General features: G+C 31.2%; 1 long non-coding RNA gene across 1 annotated transcript; it reads left to right on the forward strand.

Moving 5' to 3' along the window:
* Nucleotides 1–1,413: 1,413 nt before the first annotated feature.
* Nucleotides 1,414–6,946, forward strand: LOC107875191. Its single transcript, XR_001675780.2, has 3 exons — nucleotides 1,414–1,529; nucleotides 3,332–3,397; nucleotides 6,484–6,946. It is a non-coding gene; the product is annotated as an uncharacterized LOC107875191 (long non-coding RNA).
* The last annotated feature ends 1,442 nt before the right edge of the window (nucleotides 6,947–8,388 follow it).

The following is an 8,388-nucleotide window of genomic DNA, read 5'->3' on the forward strand; positions in this document are numbered from 1 at the left end:
CCTCTGGAAGATTTAAAACCAACTTCATTAAATGTAATGAGCCTCTCAACAAAAGATTGCAATCTTTGTAATCTAAGAAATTATAAACTCCAATTCCTAATATTGAACAATCTCCCTGGACCGTTGAATACCACTTCAAGTTTCCCGACTAGAAAATTAGGTAACAAAACTCTTGCAACGCTAGGAACTAACTCTAGTTCCTAAAAAACACAAACCTTACAAGGTTTGCGTTCCTAAGTCTTCGAATTATCCCAACTTAGGCTCAAATTTCTAAAGCAACTGGCACCTTTACCTTTATTATATGAAAATAGAGTTCACATCAAAGGTGTCACGTCAGCTAAAAATGTGTCACATCAGCTAAAAAGGGTGACAAAAATATACTAAAATTGAGTTCAAGAATAATAGGACCCCTGAGAAGTTGGAGTATGTCGTATCAAATTTAGTCATAGTTCAGGGGTACTAGATGCTTTACTTTTTTTTTTTTTCAGTTAATTATGGTATAACTATTTAAATCAGGTCAATTTGGGTGATCGAGTTGGAGTATGATCCATTATTTTCACATATTGACCCAAACAAATTTCGAGCGAGTTAAGCATATGACACATTTATTGACTTGATCAGCCTCGATCGGCTCATTTTAAATTTTAAATTTTTATTTTTTTTTTTATTTTCTCTAAAAGTATTTTTTTCAGATTAGTGTGTCAAAATAATTAACAAAAAATCTATAATTTTTTTATAAATGCGGCAGAGAACATCACTATTATTTAAAAAAAAAAAAATTAATTTAAAAAAGAACGACATTGTCTGTCACATTTTTAATCTATTATAATTTTTATTTATTTTTTGCTAAAAGCGATAGACAACGTCTCAATGTCCATCGCTTTTTTTTTTTTTGAACTATTGTGTCAAAATAATTAATAATTAATTTATAATTATTTTTTTATAAATATGACGGACAAAACTAATTTTGTAAAAAAAAATAAAAAAAATTAGGACCAAATTATTTTTTGTAAAAAATAAATAAAAATTAGTTTTATTAAAACAACACTGTCTGTCGGTTTTTAACTTGTTTAATTCATTAATAAATAAATAATTTTTATATTTTAAAAGAATAAATCACATATAGTTTTTCTTAGAAAGCGACAGACAACGTCGCTTTCATCCGTCGCTTTTTTGGTCAAATTTTTAATAAATAGACTATTAGGGCAACACTCACTTTCATTTCTCTTTTCCTTTCTCCTCTCCGCCACCTCTCTCTTTCTCTCTTTATTAATAAATAAATAATTTTTAAATTTTAAAAAATAAATTATATATATATAATTTTTTTAAAAAGGCAACGGATAGTATCGTTTTCATCCATCGTTTTTTTGGTCAATTTTTTAATAAATAGACTATTAGGGCAACACTCCTTTCATTTTCTTCTCTCTTTCTTTTTTTCTTTCTTCTCTCCGCCGCCTCTTGAAAGGCGATGCCTAAACTAGTCGGACTTAGCTCTCTTTATTTCTCTCTCTCCGTCATCGTCGTCGCTGGTAAACTCCTCTGCTGTTTCTTTTTTTTTTTTTTTAATTTTTCTGTTGAAATAATTTATTTTATTTTACTGTAACTCAAATCAAAAATAGAAACTTTGTGTTTGGATTTCTCACATGTGCACATAGGAAATACTACTAAGGGACTTTTATACAATAGTGAAGATGTTTTTTCATGTTTATAAATAAGTGGGTTTAAATTTTTCTTTTACATAAAGATTAGCTTATACTTTCACTATTCATGTTTACTTGTCCACGATATTAAAAATAGATGTTCAATAATAATTGTCAAGCTTGAAAAATCAACGAATAATTTATCATGTTTTACCCATTTTACCACTGCTATTAAGTACTTCCTCGATTCCATTTTACTTGACCTTCTTCCTAAATTTATTTGTTTCAAATTGGTTGTTCATTTTCGCAAATCAAGAGTGTTTTATTACTTCTTTTTCATATTACCCTCAATATTAAGTACTTAAATAAAGAAAATAGTAATAGTTTGGGGTGGCGTTAAGCATCCCTAGCGGTACGAAAAGAGGGGTCGTGATGATATCATCTACGTCTGTACCGCTCCTCGTGGAGTAGATCCCACATCCAACCAAGTTTTTGATCAGGGAACGGGAGAATTCCCACTACCGCTGCCAGGCCGTGAGCGCGGTGGGAGCGGGCTTCCCAAGAAGCCAGCCTGAGATTTAGAATTTCAAGACATCATTAATATTAATAGGGTTAATCTTGTAAAATATACTTCTAACTAATACTTTCTTAATGAGTTTGTCAAGTCAAAATTGCGAAGTTAAATAAAAAGAGGGAGTAATGTTCATCACCTAATGAATTTCTCAAAATATAAAGTTTATTATATTTAAAGAGTGATACGGTAAAATTATTTTTATTATTTATTGATTCTTAGAATATATGTCAAGTGAATAGTGATATTGGAACAACAATTAGGCCATTTTAGTGACAGTTAACAAAGCTCTATGTGCTTATGGCAAAATGAGTTGTGAGAGGAGAAAATTATTCATGCATTTAGTTAAGATAAAATGCATTATTTCCACCCTGAACTATAAACGAAATTGTCGAGATACACTCCAACTTAAAGAGGTCCTATTACCCCAGACTAATTAAAACCGTATTTTTGGCAACCTTAAAGGGGTCTACGTGGCACACTGCGTGAATCAACATACTGAAGGTCTATGTAGGCACATGTATGTGCCACGTAGGCACTTAAGGTTACCAAAAATATAGTTTTAATTAGTTCGGAGGTAATAGGACCCCCTTTAAGTTGGTGTGTGTCTCAGCAATTTCATTTATAGTTCAGGGTGGAAACAGTGCATTTACTCTTTAGGTAATACTTTCTTTGTTTCAATTTATGTGACATAATTTGATTGAGCGCAAAGTTTAAGAAATAAGAGAACGACTTTGATATATTTACTTATAAATCTTTAAAGTCATTTTTGTGCTATTTTTTGATTGACTTTTTATGTTAAATGGAATTCAATGAGGATAAAATAGAAATTATGTCATTAAATACTTGTTGAATAAGAAAAGATGATATTATTTTTGAAATGGACTAAAAACGAAAGTATCACACATAAATTATTGGTAATTGGTTTGAAGCATTATGAATTGGAAAAGCTACTGTACAATTGTTGATAATTTATTTTCCATTCATCAATTTATATAGAATTTATGACAATTTTAGTTGGTGATTAATTTTTCATTCACTATTTTTTTTTGTTGTTTCCCTTTCTGGGTTTTATAATTGTAAAAAAAATGTTAACCATTGATTTTTTATATTTGACTAGCTAATTGGTGTTGAATTGGAACTCCAACTTCTCCTTCTTTTTCTCTTCAACTTTGGCCAAATAAAGGTAAGTTAATTATTTTTCTTTAGTTTGTTATATTTTATCATGGATTATAAATGTACATTGTAGTATTCAAATTATGTGAATTTTGCTTGGTATGATCTTGTTTGAATTATATGGTGTGAGACAGACGTGCAACACCTCTACTTATTTAATTAAATTGTTTGACTTGTTCTAGAAATGATAACTGGAAATTGGAATATTTATTTGACTTGTGAATTAGTGAATAGTTAGAATTTAGAAAAATGTTCTGTTTCCACTCTGAACCATATATGAAATTGTTGAGACATATTCGAACTTTAGGAGGGTCCTATTATCCCAGGATTAATTAAAATCGTATTTTTGGCAACCTTAGTGCCTTCGTGGCACATATGTGCCACGTAATGCCACGTAGGCACTAAGGTTTCTAAAAATGCAATTTTAATTAGTCCAGGGGGTAATAGACTCTCCTAAAGTTCGGGTGTGTCTCAACAGTTTCGTGTATAGTTTAGGGTGGAAACAGTGCATTTTCTCTTGAAATTTTAAACTTTTTGTTGTGATTATTTAGTGTTAGAGGGATGTGCAACACCTTTACTTATTTGACTGTTTGAATTGCAGAGACTTGAATTAGTAAAGAAGTGACTTTGTACTGACTTGAAATTAGTGAAGTAGTGATTTAAAATTGTGAAGTATTTAGCGAATTGAAATAGTGGACTAACTGACTTGGAGATATTAACTAGCGACTTAAAGTTGTGAATTAGTGACTTAAGAAATGTGAAGCGTTTAATGAATTGAAGTTGTGAACTATTGGCTTGAAAATGCTAGCTAGTGACTTAAAATTGTGAACTAGTGACCTGAAATAATACTTAACTAAAGAATTGACTATGTTAATTTCCGACTTGAAAGGGTAAAGTGTATAGTGCATTGAAGTTGTGGACTAGTGATTTTAGAAAATGTTAATTAGCGACTTGAAAATGTTAATTTGTGATTTAAACGATGTAAAATCTTTAGTCAATTAAAATTGTGAACTAGTGACTTGAAAATGTTCACTAGTGAACTAAAATTGTGAACTAGTGACTTGTAATAGTTAAGTCGTGATTTTAATGAATCTTACTAATTTATAATTGAATATCTATATTTTTATAGATGGAGCATCTTTTGTGGGTGTATGATATGGATTATGAAACTGATGAAGGTATAATACTATTTCGGTACCAGGGTGAATCAGCAACATAATATAATTGAAGTTAAGCATACGAGTCAATATAATAACTACAATCCCTTTATTACTGAATAAAATGTCATATGCATTACGCTACGTATCCATTACGTAGGGATAAAGCTAATTGGTGGATGGTTATAAAGACTAAGCTTGTCGATAGAATTGAAATTAAGGCGTTAGATGTGGTATACTAGAACAAAGTCGTTGTTGATCAAACAATGAATGCTGAGTTAGAAAAACAATCTAGAATATCCTCAACGCATATTAGAAGAAGTTTCTGAGGGTGAAATAATTGCCATTGCAAATATTAAGAAAGAAATAAATGAGAAAAATGAATCATTCTAGGGGATGAATGAGACAATGAAAATGAAACAACTGAAGCGGAAGAATGAGAGAATGATGGAAATGAAACAAGCGAGGAGGAAAATATAGACTAGCATGTTAGTTTTTCTGTTACCACTAATTATTTATTAATACTCAAGATTTTTTATATATTGTTTTAATGTAAACTTACATACAAAGGACATCGCGTGGTGATGGCGATCGATCTCGTACTGATAAGAGTTCAAAATCAATTTCTAAGAAGAAATCTAAAAGGCCTATACAACCTGATGATATTCCTGGTCGGCTTTTATCCCAGCAACAGATGCATAGTTCTTCATTGGGGTAGTCTTATGACCCCTATGGCACTGAAAATCCTGTCGATTATCATGGTCTTAGAAAGTAATCCTTACCTCGGCACACTTCTACTTCACTTACTTTTATAACCCCACGGCCCCACCTAGTATGTGAAGTAGAAGTGTATCGAGGTAGTGATTGCACTTTGAGACCATAACAATCTATAGGATTACCAGTGCCATAGGGGACATAAGACTGCCCCAATGAAGAAGTGTACATCTGTGGCTGGTATAAAAGCCAACCAGGAATATCATCATACTGTATAGGCCTTTTAGATTCCTTCTTAATAATCGACTTCAAACACTTATCAATACGAGATCGATCACCATCACCACCTGATATCATTTGTATGCAAGTTTATATTAAACATATAAAAAAATTATAAGTATTAACAAATAATTAGTGGTAAAAAAAAACTAACATGCTAGTCTATATCTTCCTCATCGCTTGTTTCATTCTCTCATTCTTCAGTAGTCTCATTTTCATCATTCAATTCGTCTCCTAGAATGATTCATTTTTCTTATTTATTTGTTTCTCAATATTTGTGATCCTGATTTTCTTATTATATTTAAGTTTTACTTTTTCTTAGAAGGAAAATAAAAGTTACCATAATTACTTTTACTTTTTCTAAAAGAAAAAATATAATTTTTTTACATATTTGACTAACCTATTTCTTGGAGGAATGGTTTTGGACATCTATAAATAGAAGACCCCCTTCTCATACCATAACACAATAACATTTCTCTCTTATTAGTTTTATGTTTTTTTAATATTAGGTTTTAAATGTAGGTCAATTGGCCAAATCATATAATAATTATGTTTTTAGTATTGTTTTCTTTGTCGTCTGAATTATCACCACGATAGTTTGCAACTAATAGTTTTCGCATGACGCCCTCTCGATTTCGAACCCATCAATTATCTCATCATCAAAAAGTTCTTCTAATATGCGTTGAGGATATTGTGGATTGTTTTTCCAACTTAGCATCCATTGTTTGATCAACAACTGCGATTTTTTCTAGTATACCAAATTTAACACATTCTCAATCTCAATTCTATCCACATGCTTGGTTTTTATAACCACCCATCAATTGTCTTTATCCCTAAGCAATTATATTATCTCGTATGTTTACTTTAATTATATTATGCTGTTGATTCACCCTGGTACCTCTATGTGATGGATCGAACCACTTGCACCGAGTTGGGATGTATCTAGTCAGGAGTGCAAGGTATTGGTTCATTATGCCAGACTGAGGCGATTGATGGTGTTCAGCTTGGCACTATGTCACAGGACATTACATAGCTTACGCATACCTTAGCATAGTTCGAGGAACAACGAATCACTCAAAATGATACACCATGTACAAAATCATCGAGGAACTTAAGCAACAAGTGGTTAGCATAACTCCTCGTTTTTGTCATCGTTCTCAGTGTCCCTATTCAAGTAGCGAAGAAGACATAGAGAGTGACAAGGAGTTAGCGGGGACTACTTAGTGTTGTTGAATTTGATGCTTCTAGATACTTTTTACACATTCTTACACATTAACTTTTGAAAAACCTTTTAGTTGTTTAAGTGTTGTTGGTTTGAATTTTTTTTATTTTTTTTTTGGATTAGCAAAGTCCAAAAAAAAAAACCTTTTAGTTGGTTTGGATTACTTAAGTGTTTTGATATTGTAGTGTATTATGTGTCATATGATTGTTTTAACAGTAATGCATGTTGCTTGAGGCTGTATATATTGAATTGCATTTTCATGTGAAAGGTGGATGTAGAAAATGTAGATTTCCACATTTCGAAAAAATGTGGAAAAGCGATGGAGTACTGGGTCGCTTTTTAAATTTTTTTAATTTTATTTTCTCCCAGAAAAACAACTTACTATGACTCTATAATCCGTCACTTTTGTTCTTCATAAAGCAACAAACGTCACTTTTTCTAATTTTTTTTTTTCAAAAGGCGACGTCTGTCCTAAAAAAGACGGTGTGGTCCGTTGTTTTAAAAAAACAACATATCTTTTATCAATGCAAGTGAATGTGTCACTTTTTCATCGATTTTTGCCAAAAAAAAAAAACATTGTCCGTCGCTTTTGACTGATGTTTTATGGACTTTTTTTAGTAGTGACTTTTAAGTTTTTACACGAGTAGACGTCTAACTTCACAAGAACTCTCTTCTTTCTTATATATTAGACTCTCTTTGATGTACTTTAGGATTAATTAATATTATTAGGTTAATCTTTTTAAATTAACACATAACTAATTAAATTTATTTGTAATGCCAAGAAGTCAACAGTCAATACACCAGATCCTAAAAAAGTTGGTTAATTTGTTACCAAATTCATCAAAATTAATATCTATATATATTCCTATATTTCCAACTTAATTGTTTAACTGATCAAATTAATCAACATGATGACAACATAATTTTTTTTTTGGCTAAATTTGTATAATATTTCTTCTTTTATTTTTCATAATTAGCATGGAAACAAGCGATGGAGCAAGGTTTCTTGAACATAAAGAAGATCAAGAAGATCTTATGTTATCATGTAAACAATGGCGTCCTGTTCGTCCTCCTAGATCAAATCCCGGTACGAATTCTTGTACAGACGTGACAAGTCTGATATCAGAAAAAACTTCGTAATTCGTGAAGAAGTTATTCGTCCTCATCCTCTTCCTTCTTCTAATAACGATCGAGTATCCACATCATAAAGCAACATCTACAACGATATCTTATGTTACCATGTAACCAATGGCGTCCTGTTCGTCCTCCTAGATCAAATGCTAGCACGAATTCTTGTACAGACGTGACAAGTCAGTTATCAGAAAGAAACTTCGTAGGACAAAAAGAAGTTATTGGCCCACCTCCTCTCCTTTCTTCTAATAACGATCGAGTATCCACATTATAAAGCAAAATCCACAATAATATTATAGGTGGTTTGCGTTTTTATTTTTGACCCCCGAATAAAAACGAGAAAATAGATAGGCGATGCACCATCCTTGCTACTAAATAAATAGTACATCCAAAACTCTTAAAATAATAACTCAATTGATGGGTTTTTTTTTTTTTTACTATATAGACCTTAATTTCGTTTCATTGTTTTATTCATTTTATTATGTACTAATAATTGTC

This window comes from Capsicum annuum, chromosome 6 (assembly GCF_002878395.1).
Source record: "Capsicum annuum cultivar UCD-10X-F1 chromosome 6, UCD10Xv1.1, whole genome shotgun sequence".
Classification (NCBI taxonomy): Eukaryota; Viridiplantae; Streptophyta; class Magnoliopsida; order Solanales; family Solanaceae; genus Capsicum; species Capsicum annuum.